The sequence below is a fragment of the Phacochoerus africanus genome, chromosome 3 (genome assembly GCF_016906955.1).
Source record: "Phacochoerus africanus isolate WHEZ1 chromosome 3, ROS_Pafr_v1, whole genome shotgun sequence".
NCBI classification, from domain to species: Eukaryota; Metazoa; Chordata; class Mammalia; order Artiodactyla; family Suidae; genus Phacochoerus; species Phacochoerus africanus.
This window is the reverse complement of record NC_062546.1, coordinates 156,921,828-156,944,321: the sequence shown is the minus strand read 5'-3', so window position 1 is coordinate 156,944,321 and position 22,494 is coordinate 156,921,828.

The window sequence follows — 22,494 nt, the reverse complement described above, 5'->3', positions numbered from 1 at the left end:
AAAGCCAATGGGGCTCATGGGACTACAGCAAACAATGAAGCAGTTGTTAATGGCAACACAGGGAGGACTCACCTGGGCTATCCCCTCAGGGCTCAGTGCAGAGGGGCAGGCAGAAACATCCATCTTCTTTCCCTGGAAGGAATCTGACTGCATACTTTACAAGCTACTGCCTTAGGGTCTGGCTTCTAATCGTCTATGTCTAGGGGCTGACTGTGATCATCTAAAAAGTTCAAAAGAGCAAGTACGCCCTTCCCTCACCTTCTCCCTTTATTTGCTCCAACTATAAAACTAAGTTGTTGGTATCTCCCACGAAGGAATTCGTCCACACATCCAGTATTCCAGTTTTTATGGCTACTATATGAGGGACAGGTCACCAAACCATGTGTCTCTGATAGTCAGTGGGGCTTGCATTTACAAATCCCACAGGACTACAAACAAACAAAGAAGCAGTTTTTAAACAGGTCTAGGAGCAATCCTTGCAAAACTTGGCTATATACATGTGCTCAGCCCAGGGGAAGCAGGCCAAAGTGCCCATCTCCCAATTTTTCCTTGGAAGGGATTTAACTATATACTTTTCTAGCTGCTGCTAGAGAGTTTGGCTTCTACTCAGCCTTCATCTGGGCCTGCCATCCTCCTCTTTGAGGCACTAGTGGGCCTTGGCACACCCTTAACTACTAGGAACCATTAGGAACAAAGATAGCAACTTGTACAATTACAAAAGTTTCAGCGGCAAATAGCTCAGGCCAGGTTGATTGATGAGATTCAAGACTTGGAGAGGAAGCTGTTTTACCTAATGTGCAGAAACCGACACAGAGAGTCAAGGAAAATGAAGAAACAAAGTAATATGTTTTGGACAAAAGAACAGGATTAATATCCTGAAACCAATTTCAATAAAATGGAGAGAAATAATTTACCCAATAGTTCAAAATAATGGTCAATAAAGTGCTCACTGAAGTCAAGACAGCAAGGCATGAACAAAGCAAGAATGTTAATAAAGAGAAGAAAATGAGGCTCAGTGGTGGCTCAGTGGTAATGAGCCCAATTAGTATCCATGAGGACTCCGGTTCTATCCCTGGCCTCACTAGGTGGGTTAAGGATCTGGAGTTGCTGGGAGTTGTGCTGTAGGTAGCAGATGATTGGATCCTGAATCACTGTGGCTGTGACGTAGGCTGGCAGCTATAGTTCCAATTCAGCCTCTAGCCTTGGAACTTCCATATGCTGAGGGTGTGGCCCTAAAAAGCAAAACAAAACAAAACAAAAATGAGTTCCTGTAGTGGCTTAATGGTTAACAAACCTGACTAGTATCCGTGATGACACAGGTTCAATCCCTAGCCTCGCTCAGTGGATTAAGGATCCGACATTGCTGTGAGGTGTGGTGTAGGTTGTAGACTCGGCTCAGATCCAGTCTTGCTCTGGCTGTGACATAGGCCGGGCAGCCATAGCTCTGATCTGACCCCTAGCCTGAGAACCTCTATATGCTGTGGGTATGGCCCTAAAAAGGACAAAAATAAATAAATAAAAGAAAAAATAAAAAAGTACCAAAGTAAATAAATAAACAGATAGATATTAAGTAAATATATTTTTAAAAGTAACCAGAAATCATGGAGCTGAAGAATTGCAAAATTCAGTAGAGTTCTGCAAATGGCTAGATACAGTTGAAAAAAAGATAAGCAAACTTGAAGGAAGGGCAGTGGAATTCATTCTATCAGAGGATCAAAAAAGAAAAAAAAAAGAGTGAGGATAGATTATGAGACTATGGAGCACCAACATATACATTATAGGGGCCTAAAAAGGAAAAGAGACAAATGGGCAGAAAGCTTACTCAAAGAAATAAGAGCTGAAAATCTCCCTAACTTGGGGAAAGAAATAGATGTCCATATCTAGGAAGTCCAGGAAATTCCAAAAAAGATAAATCTAAAGAGACTCATGCTGAGACACATTATAATTAAATTTTCAAAACTTAAAATAGAGAGACTCTTAAAAGTAGCAAGAGAAAGGCAACTTGTTAATATAAGCAACCCCCTATAAGACTGTCAGCAAATTTTTTAGCAAAAACCTTGTAGGCCAAAGGGAATGAAATGATATAGTCAAAGTGATGAAATAAAAATAAGTGCTAACTAGAATCCTTTATCTGGCAAAGGTATCCTTTAGAATTGAAGGAGGGATAAAGAATTTCAAGACAAAAAGCAGCTGAATAAGTTCATCATCACTGGACTGGCCTTACAAGGAATTTTTTTGGCCATGCACATGGCATGGGGAAGTTCCTGGGCCAGGGACTGAACCCCACAACACAGCAGTGACCCAAGCCACTGCAGTAACAATGCCAGATCCTAACTTGCTGAGCCATCAGGGACCTCCACAAGAAATTTCAAATAGAGTTCTTCAAGCTAAAATGAAAGAACACTAATTTAATAACATGAAAACATATGAAAGCATAAAACTCACTGGTAAAGGTAAATATCTAATTAAATTCAGAATACTGTAATAATGTAATAGTGGTAGGTAAATCACTTTTGAATCAGGAGTATAAAGGTTAAAAGACAGAAGTTTTTAAAATAACTATAACTAGGAGTTCCTGCTGTGGCACAGCAGGTTAAGGATCTGGTGTTGTCCCTGTGGCAGTGTGGGTTCCATCCCTGGCCTGGTGCAGTGGGTTAAAGATCCAGTGTTGCTGCAGCTGCAGCACAGGTTGCAGCTACAGCTCGGATTCAGTCCTTGGCCTGGGGACTTCCATATGCTGCAGGTGCAGCCATTAAAAAAAAAAAAAAAAAAAGCTATAATTACAGTAATTTGTTAATGGATACATAAGATAAAAAGATGTAAATTGTGACACCAAAATATAAAATGGGGCGGGAATATAAAATGTAAAGCATTTTTTATGTGTTTGAAGTTATGATCTTGAAATAGACTGTTAATATATACCACATATCTGATGAGATTAATATCAAAAATATACAAAGAACTTATATAACTCCACAGTATAAAAACAAATAGCCCAATTACAACATGGGCAAAGACCCAAATAGACTTTTTTTTTCCAAAGAAGACATACAAATGGATAAGTGATATGAAAAGGTTTTTGACATCAATAATTATCAGGAAAATGCAAAACAAAACCACAATGAGACATCACCTCACACTTGTTAGAATGGCTATCACCAAAAAGGTAACAGATGTGGCAAGGAGGTGGCGAAAAGAGAACATTTGTACACTGCCAGTGGGACTGTATACTGGTATAGCCATTATGGAACACAGCATGGAGATTCCTTAAAAAAATTAAAAATACAACTACCATGTGACCCAGCAATACTACTTCTGGGTATATGTCCAAAGTAAACAAAATTACTATGTTGAAGAGGTATTTGTAGTCTCATGTTTATTGCCGCATTATTTTCAATAGCTAAGACATGGAAACAACTGTGCATTAACAGATGAACGGATAAAGAAGATTTGGTATCATTTTATATATATATTACATATAATGTATATGTTATATATAGATATATTATATATTATTTATGCATATTATATATGTGTTTTATAATATATATTAAATTCAGCTTTAATAAAGAAGGAAATCCTGCCATTATAGCAACATAGATGAACCTGGAGGGTATTATGCTAAGTGAAATATACCAAATGGAGTAAGACAAATATTGCATGATATCACTTATATGTGGAATCTAAGGGAAAAAAAAAAGTTGAATTCATAGAAATAGAGTGTAGAATGGTGGTTGCCAGGACCTGGGGTGGGAAAATAGGAAGATGCTGCTAAAAAACTGCAAAGTTTATAATTGAAAAAATTGCTAGGAAAGTAGAACTTATGTCTTTTCACCAAAAAAATAAATAAAAGATGATAGATGTGTTAATTAACTCAATGATGGGAATCCTTTCACAATGTATATTATAATTTTGTCAATTATACATTAGTAAAGCTTTAAAAAGACTTAGCTCATAACACTCCCCCCTTCACTGTTGTTCTTTTTGAATATTAAAGTATTATATGTATTAAAGTATTATATATATATATATGGCTTTTTAGGCCTGCACATGCGGCATATGTAAGTTCCCAGGCTTGGAGTCGAATCAGAACTACAGCCACCAACCTACGCCACAGCTCCAGAAATGTGGCAGATCTGAGCCCCATCTGAGACCTACACCACAGCTCACAGCAACGCTTGATCCCCAACCCACTGAGTGAGGGCAGCGATCAAACCTGCATCCTCATCGATACTAATCGGATTTGTTTCCACTGTGCCACAACCAGAAATTCCAGTTTTATATTTTTAAGTATCATATTATGCTTCATCAATGTTTTTAGAAAGGTAGTATTGATAATAATATACTTACAATTTTTTTTTTCTTTTTTAAAGGCTGCACCTGGGGCAATTGGAAATTCCCAGGCTAGGGGTCAAATCAGAGCTACAGCTGCCAGCCTACCCCACAGCCACAGTAACACAAGATCTGAGGCCAATCTGTGACCTACGCTGCAGCTTGTGGCAACACCAGATCTTTAACGCAGGGATTGAACTGCATCCTCACAGACACTATGTCAGATTCTTAACCTACTGAGCCACAACAGGAACTCCTAAAATGTTTTTCTATAGTGTTTATTATCTATATTATGTACGGGGCATATGTTAATTAAGGTCCTGTAATCACTTCATTTGATCTTCATAACAGCTGTTGGAGATACTTTAAATTTAATTTTACAGATGAAAAAACAGGAACAGAGATGATAAGTAACTTTCTTAAAGTCATGCAAATAATAAGTGGTAGAGCACTTATTAATAAGCTAAAGCCCCTGAGCCTAAATCAGAGTTATTTTGAATATATCATCCCTTATCACAACCATCTTTGCATCTACAAAAATGCAAAAGCATCTCTGAAAAAGCAGATCTTCTGACAAATTCTTGCCACATTTTGCTTTCAATCTCACCTCTCAAAAGGTCAAAAGAGACTAAGGTGAATTGCTTGTCTGTGGTTAATTCTAAATAAGAAAGTATTGATTGATGATGTGGAACTGATATGCAGTTTGAGGAGGAAGTCTGTACAACACTGAACATAGTCAAGCATATGCAATAGGTTTTAGAAAAGAAAATGTCAAAAACTTCAGAAAAAAAGAGAGGCATGAGAGCATGGCTGGAGACTTAAGTGGAAATGTGGTTCTAGAAGATTAGGAAAGTTAGACATTAAATGCAGAATGTACCATGTACTCTGCCAATAATGAATAGGGAGCAGCAATGGAAGAAACCAATGTGAATAAAACAGCGAAGGAAGACTTGAAAGACGACATGCAGAAGATGGAAGAAAATAAGTACAAAGAGTGGTGTGGGCCTATGAAAATGGTGGTAATTTAAATGATTAAAGTTCATGAGTTCACTTTTTGAAATATGTTACAAATAATTAAAAATGGAATTAAAATCTATTTTGAGATAAGAAGAAAGAGAGAATGAAGTAGAGACAGGTTTGCTGTCTGGAGCAGTGTGTATAGTATTAATGGGTGTTAGGAAAAGCCCAATTACTCAATATGTATTTTACTCCTATTTCACTTATTAAGAGGGAATGGTCTTCAAAATATGACACAATTATAACTGAGAATAACTGAAGTCCAGTATCAGGTGAGAAGAAATTAAAAGTTTGATTACTTCAATGAATTCACCTTTTTAGGTGTGTTGAATTATATTTTAAAAAGTACGTAGGAGTTCCCACTGTAGCTCACTGGGTTAAGAACCTGACATAATGTCTGTAAGGATGCAGGTTCAGTTCCTGGCCTTGCTCAGTGGGTTAAGGATCCAGCATTGCCACAAGCTGTGGTGTAAGTTGCAGATGTGGCTCAGATTAGGTGTTGCCGTGGCTGTGGTATAGGCGCCAACTGCAGCTCTGATTTGACTCCTAGCCTGGGAACCTCCATAAGCCACAGGTGCAGCCTTAAAAAAAAATTATTGAATCAGCCAAAAGTAAGTTAGGCCCAGAAAGAATTAGTGAATTGAACATGAGACCTTAAGATATAACCCAGAATGCAGCACATGAAGATAAGCGACATTTACCTTCTAATTCGTGAAAAGGTAAAAGCCAACAGAAGACAACTTCCATATACACCCAATGCCCTATCTGCCCATGCTTTACAACTGTACCCATATATTCTCCAGGACCAGCTACATATTTTGTGGGCCCAGTAGAAAATGAAAATGTGGACCACTTTATCAATTTCAAGGTGGTGACAACAAAGTATCAAACCAAGCACAAGACCCTTCTCAGCGCAATGCTCTGTGTGACTGCACCAGTCATGCATCCATAAAGTCAGCCTTTAACTAGCCTTTACTTCTATTTCTGTGGATGAGCTGCTTGTGTCCTAGTTACGGTCAGTACATTCACCAGATCACTGAATTCCAGCTCCCTTCACTGTTCAAGCTTATTCTTTCCATATTAATTTGTTAATTTAGTACAATACCACGAATACAATTTTTTTTTCAAAGAAATTGGCACATCAAATATTAAACTCTATGTGGAAGATGTAAAGGGCAAAAATAGCCAAGGGACCTTTGGAATGTTTGAAAAAGAAGATAAAGATGATGATGATTTCAAAGATAAAGATTTAAAAGTATGCACCCATATGTTCATAGCAGCACTATTCACAATAGCCAAGACATGGAAACAACCTAAATGTCCATCAACAAATGAGTGGATTAGCAGATGTGGCTTGGATCCTGCATTGCTGCGGCTGTGGTGTAGGCTGGCAGCTGCAGCTCCAATTCAAACCCTAGCCTGGGAATTTTCATATGTTGCATATGAGGTCCTACAAAGAAAAAAATATATATATAGTCTGTTAATGTATGTGATCAAATAACCATCATAAACTTTTGAGGAGTGCTGAAAAACATGAGACATAAAAAAAGCCTAGGTATAAGCAGCTTTGATTTCTAAGATAAACAACTAGAGAGAAACAATTTTGATTTTCAGGAAGAGAAAAAGTGAATACTAGAAATTACAATCTGATAAATGAATTCTGTGAAAAAACTTGAAGAAGTGTTAACCAAATCATGAAGAGAAAGCGTATTTGTGCCAAGATAAATTCAAGTCAAACTAGTCTTTATGTCCTGCCACCTTTCCATGTTGATAAAAGATATTCCATGATGCAAAGTGCATAGGGACGTGTACAAAAGAAACCCAACAATGTTGAAACTGGTTTCTCTAATACTAAAAAAACAGAAGTAACATGATAACTGCAAGGTTTTGATTGTGTATTATATATGACAGCAATAATTATCTTCAAGTTTAATTTGGATGTACCATAATGATCAGACATTCCTATCATAGAGTTTTTTCAGAGGAGAGCAAATATTTAAAACAATTGCTTAATGATATTTCTGTTTTTGTCTTATGTTGATTTATTTCTTCAACAGACCTTTATTAAATTTACTTCCTAGGTGCCAAACTGTGCTACATGCTCAGACTACAAAGATGAATAGAGCCACAAATCTTGAAGGTTCAATATCTAGTGGTGGGGGTAAAAAGAGAATTGTCAATATTATAAGTATTACAATATAATAATATAATGAACATATTAACAAAATATACAAGTATTATAGTAAAATTACAAGGGACTATGGGGATACAGAAGAGGAAATAATTAACTTTGCCTTGATAATTTGGGAATTAAAGAAAAAATTTCAAAAAGTTCCAAAAAAAAAAACCGTAATTATGAAACCATATAGGAGCATTGATATTGAGTCTTGAAGTGTAAATGGTAAAAGAAAGACTGTAATGCAGGAAAAAGGACTAGGCTATGAAAAGTCACAGCTTGAGGTAGAATTGCATCCTTAGGCACCTACACGTGGCTTAGTATTGCTAGAAAATAATGTACATGGAAGGAGAAAGGGTGATGGGAGTTGCGGTAGGAAAACAGGTACCAATCAACAATGAATATCTGATGCTGGACATGTTAATGAGTTGCTGGGCTGAAGAAATAATGATGGAAGGATAAGATTACTATCTTTGAGGGCAAGAAAACTCTTGCATACTATGGATCTTATTATAAGAGATAAGGAGCTACTGAAGAATTTTAAGTAGAGGAAAAACATCATTTGGTTTCTTTTACAGAAACATCAGTCTGACAGCAGAAAAGAGGTTGGATTAGAGGAGGCCAAGAGGGAGGTAGGGAGACTAATAGACTTTTATAAGAGATGAATTATACTAAAGCAGTGGGAGGTGAATAAAGAGGGGTGAATTCAGTTTGGAAAATCCACAGGTTTTATTAACTAATTGCAAATGATGTCTGATGGGGAGGAGAGAGTCTAAGAAAACTACTTGATGGCTGGTGTTAGTGACAAGTTAGATGGTGATCCCACTAACCAGGTAGGGTGCATAAAAGAGAATCTGATATTTGGAATGAAATAATACATTTATTTTGAAAATGTATTTGAGATAGTTGTGGGATATTCATAAGGAATTGTTCATACTGGAAGAACAGGTCTAGAGCTGAATATAGATTTCGAGATCATCACAATGTCACTCCCTAGAGGCCCTGTAGGATGGTATAAAAATCAAAGTTATCACTTGGCTGTACAGCAGTAATAGTAACTATAACACTTTATAGTTTTCCTTTGGCACAAGTATATATTTATTTTTGCTTTTTAGGGCTGCACCTGCAGTATATGGAAGTTTCCTAGGCTCGAATCAGAGCTACAGCTGCCGGCCTATGCCACAGCAATGCAGGATGCAAGCCTCGTCTGTGACCTACACCACAGCTCATGGCAATGCCGGATCCTTAACCCACTGAGCGAGGCCAGGGATGGAATCCACACCCTCATGGATCCTAGTTGGGTTCGTTAACTGCCGAGCCATGGAGGGAACTCCTTGGCACATCTATAGTTTGATTTAAAGAAACAATAAAAATTCAAAGTTAGAATCAAGGTGTGTCCACCTGTTTGGTGATTATATTCTAAAGTCTAATATAAACGTTTAAAATATGTTTGTTGCATTTTTGATCTGTGTCTCTTTTTCTTTAACATGGAACTAGCTACTTTAATAGTAGGAAAGTCAATTTGAAAAAGTATCCAAATATGAATAATATAATCTCATTTTAAGACATATTTTATAACTGTAAATTGAAAAATGAACTCCAAAACAAAGCCTTTGTGGATAAAAATTATCATATAACTCTTTTCTTAACTTTTTTTTGGGGGCCACATACACAGCATATGGAAGTTCTCAGGCTAGGGGTCAAATCGGAGCCACAGCTGCCAGCCTATGCCACAGCAATGCTGGATCCAAGCCATATCTATGACTCACACCATGGTTCATGGCAACGCCGGATCCTAAACTCATTGAGCAAGAGCAGGGATCGAACCTGACTGCTCATTGATCCTAGTCGGGTTGTTTCTGCTGAGCCATGTTGGGAACCCCTCTCTCTTACATTTTGATTAGAGACCATGCGAAGGTAGCCTGTGAAGTCTTTTTTTTGCCATACCCACGGCATATGTTCCTGGGTCAGGAAGTGAATCCAAGCAGCAGATGTGACCTACGCTGTAGCTGTGGCAATTCTGGATCCTTTAACTCATTATACTGAGCTGGGGATCAACCTGTGCTGCTGCAGAGACAATGCCAGATCCCGACCAGCTGTACCATGGCAGGAACCCCTTTGAAGCCTTAATATCTAAGCAGTATGCAAAAATATGGACATATTGTAAAAATATTTCCGAGAGCAGTACTTCAAAAAACTTTTACATGATATATTTAGAATTTTACATAATACATCCATGTTGTTAAATAATACAACTGGTAGATTCTTGCCTTTATTTCCTTATTAAGGATTCCTGTTTCATTACAGGCTGGATTAAATAAATACTTTTTCTCCAGCTTCCATACAACCCTGAATATTGTTTTATTGTAGCACTTGTATTATTACATTGAACAGCTCGCTTTATATTCTATCACCAAACATTGCCCTCTGACCCCAGTCAGCACCCTAGATTTTGAGATATTCTAGAACAGGAGCATTCAAATCTTCTTTGCCTTCAACTGTAATAAGAAATTAATACACTTTATGTGAGTTATGCATAAAACTGAAATTTCACAAAATAATGTTTATATTTACTATGGGAGGTATACCCTGATATTTTCCATTACATTTCTTTAAAAAGATTGGTACAACCAAATGTATTCATTTAACAAACTCTAATTGGTCTCAAGCTGTGGCTTGAAAAAATTACTCCAAGGCATGTCTTCCTGTTGCTCCTTTCTGGAGTTAGCATAGGATCTGGCATTATCAGTTGAATATAGACCCATGGAATTATCTTATATCACACTACTATGTAAATTGTAATATAGGAAAAAATACTGCTTCCACTGTACTCAGAATAGGATTTTCTAAATTCACATTTTAAGAGGTACCATATGCCACCAGCCATGAATTGTGTTAAAAATAAAAAGCTATAGAGCCTTACTGAACTGCATTTTTGTGATCCTGCTAATACCAGTGTGATCTATCCACGTGCATCCAGGGGTAACATACCGACAAATTCTCAATTAATACAAGCATTTCTGAACTTCCAGCAGAAGCTGTAGTGTATTAAAAGCTTTATCCCTTTCAACATGAAAGGAACATAGAAGCTAAATGATTAAAGTATATAAGGGAGCTCAAATTTTTATTTAATATTTCCTGAATGAAGGAAAAGTTGTACATTTAAAATGACTAGCCAGAGATAAACTAATAAGAGAAAATTATCCTTTTTCAATATGAATAACAGTCTTAAAAAAGTGGTAAAATATTGAATAAATATAAAAAGTATTTGTATTTGTACTCACTGTGTTTTTATGAACCTGAATATACATAGAGTATTGTATTATTCATTTGACTATTATATAATTCATAATACAGACATTTACATTTATATATATATACATATGTATATTTTTTTTTCTAGCAGTCTCCCTCACTCTTTTTTTTTTTTCCTTCCTTCCTCCCTCCCAGGCTCCCTCACTCTTTTCTCACTTTCACAGCTAAATTTCTAAGTTTCAACCTGCTTCAGTTAAGCCTTATCTGCAACTGACAAGGGACTTATCTCCAAAATATATAAACATCTCATGCATATTTATATCAAAAAACAAATAGCCCAATCAAAAAATAAAAGATCTAAAGAGAACTTTTTCCAAAGAAGACAGAGAAATGGCCAAAAAAACACATGAAAAAATGCTTAATATTACTAATCATTAGAGAAATGCAAATCAAAATTACAATGAGGTATCACCTCACACCACTCAGAATGGCCATTATCAAAAAGTCTATAAACAATAAATGCTGGAGAGGGTATGGAGAAAGGGAACCCTCCCACTCTGTTGGTAAAAAGAATGTAAAATTGGTATAGCCACTATGGAGAAGAGTATGGAAGTTCCTTAAGTAAATAAATACAGGACTACCATATGAGCCAGAAATCCCATTCCTGAGAATCTATCTGGAGATGGACAATTCAAAAAGATACATGCACCCCAATATTCACTGCAGTATTATTTATAATAGCCAAGACATGGATAAAGAAGATTTGGTACATATACACAATGGACTATGACTCAGCCATAAAAAAGAATGAAATAATGCCATGTGCAGCTATATGGATGGATCTAAGAGATTATCGTATTAAGTGAAGCCAGAAAGAGAAAGACAAATATCATATGATATCACTTTTATGTGGAGTCTAATAAAAATGATACAAAAGAACTTGTTTGTAGGACAGAAACAGTCTCAAAGATTTTGAGGTTAAACTTAGGGTTACCAAAGGGGAAACTGTGGTGGGGAGGGATACACTGGGTGGCTGGAATTCTCACATGCACGCTACTGTTTATAGGGAAGAAGACTAACAGGGTGTCCTTCCTGTATAGCATAGGGAGGTCTACTCTATGTTCTGTTATAATCTACATGGGAAAAAAGAATGGAGATATATATAAAATTCACTTCGCTGTAAACCTGAAGCTAATACAACATTGTAAATCAACTATATCCCAATGAAATTAAAAAAAAAGTAAAGCATGGAAAAACTAAGGCTTGTTTCAGTTATACCACAGAAAATGCTTTTGCTTCAATTACATTGTGATCATTGATCAAATGATCTCACTATCACCCATTTCAAAGGACACTTTAGGACCTTATCTTTCTTGCCAAATCTGTTCAGTCTGATATTTTGATCAGTCTTGAAACATTCTTCTTCTTTTGACATTGTTCTTGTCTAGTTTTCCCTCCACATTTTATTTGCTGCTCCTCAATTTTCTCTAGTTTTCCCCATTTTTTCTTTCTTTCTTTTTTTTTTTTTTTTTTAGGGCTGCACCCGTGGCATATGGAAATTTCCAGGCTAGGGGTCTAATCAGAGCTGTAGCCGCTGGCCTATGCCAAAGTCATAGCAACGCCAGATTCACGCCACCTCTGTGACCTACGCCACAGCTCATGGCAACGTCAAATCCTTAACCCACTGAGTGAGGCCAGGGATTGAACCCACAACCTCATGGTTCCTAGTCAGATTCATTTCGGCTGCGCCACAACGGGAACTCCTCAAAAAGGATTTTTTAATGAATGTAAGCAAAGGATTGCTTATGAAATGAGTAACAAAGATTATTGAAATTTGCATTATAAATTCTGTCATGTTATTATTATATATTATATACTTAGAATTCTTTTTTCTCAGGCAATATTTGATAGTTGTAATTTTCAGTAATTTTAGGAAGAATAGTTTTACAAGTTCATCATTTCTTAGTTGTGATTTCTAAATTGCTGCTATTCTTGATTTTAAATTAAAAATTATATTTTGATGATTTATCAATTTTGTGTTTATCATTTAATCCAGTAATATATAGTAATTACAATATTAGACTTTAAGACACAGATAGGTTCTAATATAACTCGTTCATAGCTCTCGTGCTAAGTAAGGTTAATACATAATGCTCCAAAATTTGTTTCTCAGTCAAGAGTCAGGTACACTGGCTGTGGGTAATGTAACAGCTAAATTCAGAATTCAGGAAATGTGAATTCAGAATATTTGAGAACTATTTCAGGGCTTAGATTGTTTCGTCCATCTTTGTATTCCCAAAGCCTAGTACGAATCTGGGCATTGACTATGTCAGGTTCTAAACGCTGATTAAAGTTCATAGACTGGTACATATTATGAATCTAATTTGGAGCTTTCTCTTTGTTTTTCTGCTGTATCAGTAATTGAGATTGCAAAGGTTATATATAACACCAGTTGGATATACATGAATGGATATAGTTCCTCCAAATTTACTGTTTTTCATGAGGATGAGCACTTAGTTTGATGGTCAACATCATATTCAAAGTCTAAGAATGAAGATAAGAAACTGTAGGGGAGGGGCTACATCAGCCAGACAAGGGGCTAGGCCTACACTCAACATTCTACCTACTGCTTTATAAGGTAACACTTTGCAGTCTACCCAAATTTTATTTCTCTTTGTGTTATTCCAGGCTATGGCACAACATGCTTTTCCTAAGGTTCACACAAGCAAGGTGTGGTTTGTATGACTGAACATATTTGGGCAGGTTTTTTTTGTGTGTGTGTGTAATTTAAATAATTAGGTAAAGGGTGGTTTAGAAACATATGACAAGGATTTATCAATTTCAGCAAGGAGCTGGATTGAAAATATGATATTGGTGGAAGTGAGTCTATTGATTCTTAACACAATTTTTCTTTGCCAACAGAATGTTATGTGGGTCAAAAATATTTTTGTTTTTTATTTTTAATTTTTATTTTAGATGCTCTATACTGCCTGTTGTTATGGTATACATAAAATTGAGCAAGATATTAGGTAGCCTATTTTTCCTTCTGGATCAAACTTTAAGTTACAGTATTTAAAGTAGAAAAAAATTTGACATTTGTAGCTATCATTTATGTCCCTCTAAAAATAGTGTGGCTGAAAAGAGAGAGTTAATATTTTCAGCAGTCTTTGATAACTCTTTTATTTTTTAAAATACCCACTGAATAAGACACCTGAGTAGTCATTAAACATAGCCTTTTGTATTTGAGGCTCTATATGGTAAAGAAAACATAGAGAATATCTTTCCAATCTTGGGGTTAAAGATTTCTTAGACAAGACATAGAAAGCACAAATCATAAAAGGATAAGATGATAAATTAGACTTCATAAAAATGGAAAACTTTTGCTTATCAAAAAGACACCATCAAGGAAATTAATAAGCATTCACAGACTTGATAAAAAGCATGCAAGACAAACATTTTAAAAACAATTTTTATCAGAATGTATAAAGAATCCCTAAAACCCAATAATAATAGCTTTTGTGTTTTGATCTATCCTTCTTCTGAAATTAATTTTTGAGTATTGTGAGAGACATTTGAAGTGAGTTTTCTTTCATATGGCTATCCAGTTGTTCCAATATTTTTTGTTGAAATGAATTTCCTTTCCCCATTGAATTACTTTGATGCCTTTGTAAAAATCAATTGACCATATAACTGTGTGTCTATTTCTGGACTCTCTATTCTATTCCATTGATCTATTTGTCTATCCTTAAGCCAACACCTCAGTGTCTTGATTATGATAACTTTTATAGTAAGTTTTGAAATCAGCTTTTGTGAACTTTCTTCTTATATTTCCAGATTATTTTGGCTAGTCTGCATCCTTTTCACTCATATAAATTTTACAGCTTTGTCAATTTCTACAAAAAGGAGACTGTGTGCTCTGCCTGGATTCCACATTTTTGTGTAGTGGTTTGGAAAGTGCTTCCAGACCAAAGTCTGAGGGATTGTTGGCTTTACCCCATGCATTTCCTTCTCTCATGGGTTACAGTTCTGTGCTACCTCTGATCAAAAATGTAACATCTGATGCTTCATATTTTTTTTTAGTTTTATAGTTGTTTAAAGCAAGATAGTTAATTTATTGCCAGGTATTTAGTGATGGTTGGAAGCATAAATCTTAGAAATTTAACATCCTGTACAAAATATAGGAGACTATTACATGGTAAATGTAACCATTCTTAATTTCTAATTACAAAAGTGCATAAATGTTAATTAGAACATAGGATATAATACTATGTAAACAAGTAAATACTATAGAAAAAGACATTTAAAAAATCAAGTGAGGGAGTTCCCACTGTGGCACAGTGAAAATGAATCCGACTAGTATCATGAGGATAGGAGTTCAACCCCTGGCCTTGCTTAGTGGGTTGGGGATCTGGCATTGCCTTAAGCTGTGGTGTAGATTGAAGAGGCAGCTTGGATTCCACATTGCTGTGGCTGTGGTGTACGCCGGCAGCTGTAGCTCCCATTTGACCCCTAGCCTGGGAACCTCCATATGCCATGGGCGTGGCCCTAAAAAGCAAAAACAAAGAATAAAATAAATTAAAAAAATCAAGTGAACATTTGGGTTGAATACACTGATTTTTTTTTGTTCAGTAAAAATTTTATTTTTTGCTGTTTGAATAGTTGTCATTTCTCTTTTATTTAATCAATTAATAAATTAATAGAAACAATTTTCTTTTTTTGTAAAGCTTTGGAAAGGTGTGTGGAAATTTGGCTAAATATCTATTTTGAATTTGCTTTAGATAAATGCTCTGCTTTTTTTTTCCTTTGTATTTAACACTAGGTAATTATTTAATAAATCATCCAGTTCAAGAATGTAGTGATGAGCCAGCTGAATTACAGTTTGTACTTTACTATTGTAAACATGGGGGAAAGTCTCCCACTTGGGATAGAAATTTAATTCCATCATCTGAAGCTATGATGTTAGATGTTTCCTATGCATCATTTAAAATTCTATAATTTAAAAAAGAAGTATATGGGGTTCTTTGGAATTTTCTCCTACATAAGTTTTCATGACATTTTTTATGAATATATTGAATATATTGAATGGTCTTAGGCATACACACGAACTTATAAACATAAAGAATTATGATGAGCTTTCAAACAGAGTTATGATGAGCTTTCAAGCACTTAGAAGTTCATTAAAGTGGTAGTGGATTCAGTATGAAGCATGGTCAAAAAGGTGTCGTTTGATGATTCCTAAAGACATGGTAGTGTAGTCAGCTTAGAAAAATGATGAAACAAACATATTTAATAGCTAAACATAAAATATAATTTCATACGTAGTTACTAGAAATCCAGAACTTCCTATGGACTACAAACTATCTTGAGATTCTAATGATCATTTTATTGTTCATTTAATTTTGATAGCCAAATACAGAATCCACCCAAGTATCAGTGTTATGAATTAAAGATTTTCTCTTTCCTCTTTTAATCTTTTTGTTTTTTTTTTGTTTTTTTTACTTCTCTCACTGCATGCAGAAGCTCCCAGGCCAAGGATCAAACCTGCACCACAGCAGCAACCTGAGCCCCTGCAGTGATAATGCCTTATCATGGATCATATCGGTGATCCTTAATCCGATATGCCACAAGAGAACCCCAACATTAACCCTTTTCTTTCCTGCCCGAACTCCCCCAGAGTATTAAGAGATAATGAAAGCCTTTTTTACATGATTTATAAAATTTTGTATTCCTTTGCATGCAAGGGTTCCTGCAACGCAATGAAAATGGAGGAAAGAAGGAATAATAGTTTGAGGCGAAAGTAAAATAAATAGTACCTGTGAACAATTTAATGTTGTAGGAAGGAATGAGAGAGAGAAGAGGTAGTGCATTCAAGCTTTCAATAATTAATTAATTAATTAATTAATTCACTTAATAAACACTGACTGAATTTCTAGTATGTCTCATTTAGCATGCCCAAGGCCTGGGAATAAAAGATGACTTAGACAAGACTTCTTTCCCTAGGAAGGTAGGTCTAATAGATGAGGTAAAAACACATCCAATGAACTACAACACAATGTAATACATTATGTTTTAATACTCTGCTACTGGTATATTTAATGTACTGAGAGAAGACAGATGAATGAACAACTAATTACGCCAGGGAAAGCATCTGTGAAGACTGCAGAGAAGAGACAATGTTCATCTTTAATACTAAAAAATGATCTTTCCCGAGAAACATCTGTGGGAAAGAGGGTTTGGGTAGAGGAATGGAGCTAACGAAGGTAAAAGGTGGAGAACGTACGTCATGGTTGGAAAAGAGGAAATAGTTTGGTATGAGTGAATTTAAGGACTGTGTTAGGTGAGTAGTGGGGGCTGAGCCTAAAAAGCTAAACTGTGACTAGGTTGCAATGAGTTTTGTAAGTAACTCTTTTTGAATTTTATATTATAGGCTACTGACAATCAAGAGATTTTCAAAAGGGGAGTCATAGGAACAATTTATATCTGTTAGATAAAATGAGGTGGGATAGATTGTGGAGGATAATTCAATAGCATAAGGCAAAATAATGGGACAAGAAAATGGGGAAATGGGGGAGACATGGAATGCATTTAAGAGACAATTTGAAAACAGAGTAAATAGGGCCTGGTGATTAACTTCTTGGCTCAGAGGTAACGGAACGGCAGATGAGAGAATGGTAGTGAATAGAGAGTGATGCCAAGGTGGGGATATATGGAAGAAGAGCAGGTTTGGAGTAAAGGTTGTGGTCATATTGAGTCTGATTTTGTTTGTAAGGCATTTGGGTGGAGATTTTTAGTGGACTAGAGGAAACACAGTGCTGAAGCTCAAAAGTGAGATTTAGGCTGAAGATAGAAGTTTGAAAACCCTATCACCCTCGGTGTTAATGAAAGTCAGGGAGAACATCAAGTTGCTCAGGGAGAAGCTATAATATAAAAAAGAGAGGAGGGTTGAGACATCTTCAGAAAACAAATGTTTCAGAGGTTAGAAGAAGAGTTAGCAGAAGAGATGGAAAGTCATCTAAGAGAACAGTGAATAAAGAAAGATTAGTATCATGAAATTTAAGCGACTTCAGCAGTATCACAACATGCCTCAGAAATTTTAAAAAGGCGGATGTGAAGAGAGACTATTAGACTTGGGCGTTAGAAGATTCTGGTGACTTTTTCTTTTTCTTCTTCTTTTTCTACAGTTGTCTTCTTCTTTTTAAGGCTGCACTTGCAGCATATGGAAGTTCCCAGGCTAGGGGTCGAATCGGAGCAACAGCTGCTGGCCTTTGCCACAGCCACAGCAATGTGGGATCCCAGCCTTGTCTGTGAGCTACACCACAGCTCACAGCAATGCTGGATCCTTAACCCACTGGGTGAGGCCAGGGATGGAATCTGCATCCTCGTGGATAGTAGTTGGGTTTGTTACTGCTGAGCCACACTGAGAACTCCTCTGGTGACTTTTAAAGAATGATATCTACAACATGATTGGTACAAATCCTATTATAGGTTGAGTAGGTAGATGGGAGGTGAGAAAATGAGGCAGGCGAGAAATCAGACATTTAGGATAGAGGCAGAAATGTTATAGGCTTCAAGTCCCCTCCAAGGAGATTGAACCCAAAAGCTTTTGGCCAAGAAAGAATTACCAGGCCTTTATCACCACTCTACCTGTCTCATTGTATAACCCTTCCCCCACCTTGAGCAACCTGACTGCTCCTTCCTACTCCCCTACCAGGAAAGGTATGTGGCCCACTCCTCACTCCGTCTCTACATCACCTGTTCCCCATGCAGACGAGGCATCCTGCATGAAACCAATAGGAGGATCAAAACGTGCTCCTATGGAGAGATCAATCAATGCTCATCTCTTATGGTGCAGGGGACTAGGGCTGGAGGAATTAATGGGCCTGGGGTGGGAGAGATTAGGTCCCGATCAGGTCCTCAGCATGGGGATGTGAGGGAAATCCAGCTGTAAAGTGGGGCCAGTCCCTACTCTCAGGGTGGCCCGCTCTCTCTCAGGGTGTAATTAAATTTGCTACACACTTTGTTCCAGCAAACCTGACCAGATTTCCATCCCCAGGGCAACCTGTGGTGGCAGTGATTTCACTCTGACTGAGGCGGACTGGGGCCAGCCCCTTAAAGTACCCTAATGAGAGCTGTAACTTTCAACCTGAGATGCTATTGCTTTAAGAGGGTCTCCCTTGGCTCCAACCTGCTCCCCTTTCAGATCCCAATGGAATGGAACACTCCCACCTAGAGAGCCAGCCTGCCTGCCTGTATCCCTAACGCTGCTTCAGTTCTGATGCAGCCCTACTGCTACCTCTATTCGGGCACTGCTGCAGCACTTCCCAGCTGGAATGGTCTCCCCAAAGGCCCTGCTGCTTCAAATCCTTGCTGTGTGTGGGCAAGAACCAAAAGAAATAATGCAGAGACCTGTAACAGAAAGAAGAAAACTATTTCAGTCTTCTGCAAAAGTACACATTCTAGGTTTTATTCTTAATTATTTCACCAAAAAAATAAATTAGTTAAATAAAAATCTAAACAGAGATCTATGCAATTGGGGCTCCTAGACTCTCAAAAGTTACCCAAGCAGTAATGAAAATATCTAAGTTATTTTCCAACCTCGGGCTATGCCAAACCACACATTTATCTGAGAGAAATTTGGTAACTAAAATGTCAAAATTATTTTTAAAGTTGAAATTTCAACTTACCACACATAATGCTTATCTATGGGGAAAAAGAATTATTACTTATTAAGTGCAGAACATTTGGTAAGTAAAATCTTTAAGATGAAATTTTTCTTTTCTTCTTGCACCCTGTTCCACCTGTGGAATGGATTTAGTATGTTGCAGGTTTGTAGAAAGTCAAAATAACAATGCAAACCACTTGTCCCTAATCAAGAAGGGATTTATTGCTTAAGAAAACTAGACAAAACATTTTGTGCAACAGCAATTCCATCTCTAAGAGGGACTCTGTAAACACAGCCTTCTATTCTGCTTGTTCATTATCAAATGATTTGTCCCTACAGTGCAGTCGGGAGGGAAAAAAGTCTGAGGTTGAAGTTCTGCTATTGAGGCTGTGACTTAAGAATTTAGAGAACTTTTGAGTTCCCATCATGGCTCAGCAGAAACAAATCTGACTAGGATCCACTAGGATGCAGGTTCCATCCCTGGGCGCACTCAGTGGGTTAAGGATCCAGCATTGCCATGAGCTGTGGTACAGGTTGCAGCTACGGCTCTGATTAAAAAAAAAAAAAAAAAAAAAGAACTTAGAGCACTTTGTATTATTAGTTATCTACTGTTGTATAAATAATTACCTCAAATATAGTAGCTGAAAACAAAAACACACCTTTGTTATCTCATGCACTTCTCTTGGGACAGGAATTCTAGAGTAGCTTAGTTGGTTGGTTCAGGCTTGGGTTTTCTCATGAGGCTGCAGTTATATGCTGGACAGAGCTGCAGTCATCTGAAGGCTTGACAGGCTGGAGGAATCTGTTACAGGGTGATTTACTCATGTGGCTGACAGTGGTACTGGAAATTGGCAGAAAGCTTTAGTTCTTTACCTCAAGGACTTCTCCATAGGGCTATCTCAGTTTTTCCAGTGTATGATGATGACCTGCTTTCCTCAGGGTGACTGATCCAAGAGAAAGGAAGCTTTTGTAACCAGGCCTCAGAAGTCACATTCCGTGATTTCTACAATATTTTATTGCTGTGGTAATTCCTTGCTATCCACTGTGGCAACAGAATACACAGAGGTGTGAACTCCAGTGGTGAGCCCATTTATCATGGAGATGCTAATCTGTTTCTTTGTATTGGTGAGTCTTACAGTTCTTGCATAACGGCAGGGATTGCTGCTGCACTGGTCTTTTCACACCTGCATAATAAATACCTCTGTAGCCTCTTCTAGGTGAGAAAGTTACAGTGATGTTAGCTATTGTATGGACTTTAGGCAGCAGAGGGAACGGGATTGGCCACTATCATTGCAGCAAAGCTTGTTAACTCTAGAGAACAGAGGTAGTGGGCAAGAGGTTCACTTTAAGTGTCATCCAAATAACAGGAGTGCCTATGAGGGAAAATACTTGCTGCTCTGATATTTTGATGAAATACCTCTTCATATCTGGAGCTAAAACCTGGATTGATAACTTCCTACAGCAAAGGGGAGGGTGAAGGTGTCATTCTGGGTTCTTAAAATGTGTGTGTTTATGTACATTTTAAGTATTTAAGGCACCTCCTCTCTGATTCAATAGTGGCAAAAATCTAGGAAACAATTGTTATGGTCTTTCCTCTTGCTCTCCTAACATGCATGTTACCATTTCTTTAAGGTTATTTGGAGATTATTTTCCACTCCTGCATTTTATATATGTATATGTTCTCTTTCTACATGCTCTTAAATTCTCAATTAGAAATACCTCTTATTTTTTATTTTTCGTCTTTTTCTAGGGCTGCACCTGTAGCATATGGAGATTCCCAGGCTAGGGGTCTAATCAGAGCTGTAGCTGTCAGCCTACTCCAGGGCCACAGCAATGCGGGATCCGAGCTGCATCTGTGACCTACACCACAGCTCACGGCAATGCCAGATCCTTAACCCACTGAGCAAGGCCAGCGATAGAACCTGCAACCTTACGGTTCCTAGTCGGATTCGTTAACCACTGAGCCACTACGGGAACTCCAGAAATACCTCTTAGACTCTGAATCATTCTAAGAGAAAAATGAAACATATTTAAAGAAATATTTATTTTCAAGTGTCAAGTAGATCCCATGTTCTAGAGGCATTTCTCAGTAGTTATGCACAGATCTAACTGAATGATTGAGGCCATGCTATCCTACAATAAACAGGCTTTGAGTCACATAGAAATGTGCATTGTCTAGATGCTTTCAGGCATAATTGTGATTCCATGGGAATCTTATTCTGAATTTGCGATGTGATGCAATTATTTTAAATCAGCAGCATTTAACTAATTTGAGGATTATTCCTAGGTTTGATATTTGGATGAGACTGATAAATGCCCCTTGTCCAGAATAATATTTTAATGCAGGTTTCACATGGCCAAGTGTTCTGTGATGCCAAATGTTACTCTTAGTTATTTTTCACAAGACAGAAAAATTATATTTCTATCAGTGAAATTATTTTTCATTTTTGATAAAAGTTGGTTTGCTTTATGTCAATGATGTTGCAAAAATCTTTATTGATATGTTGTAAAAATACTTCAAATGTTTAGGGTTTTAACAGAGAAATTACCAAATAAAGCAATGTCAGCGAAGTTTATTTTGGACAATGAAGTTCAGAACATAACCATATGCCTCTTAAAATAAATGTAATGTCATCATGATAACCACAACAGTTTATTAAGGATAGATTTTTATGATGTTGTGGAAAGAGACTGGATTAAGTTAGAAAAACATGAGACCCTGTCCTAAATCCTTTGTTTATTAATGTGATCTTGAATAAATCACCGAATATCTATTTTCAGTTCTATCATGTGTACCTCGGAGTTAATACAACCTGCTTTATAATCTTATGGTGAGGATTAAATAAGTTAATATATGAAATAATTCTAGTCTAGAGTCTGGAAATATTAGGTACTCTGTAAATATTCATCTTTATTTCTAAATTTTCATTATTTTTTGCTTCCTAGTTGCAAAGTATATTAGGTAATAGGTAAATCTAAGAAAATATGTTCCAATAGGCAAAAATTTTTGTGTAATAGTGTGCCAAGTTAAGTTATGCAATTTTGCTGATGG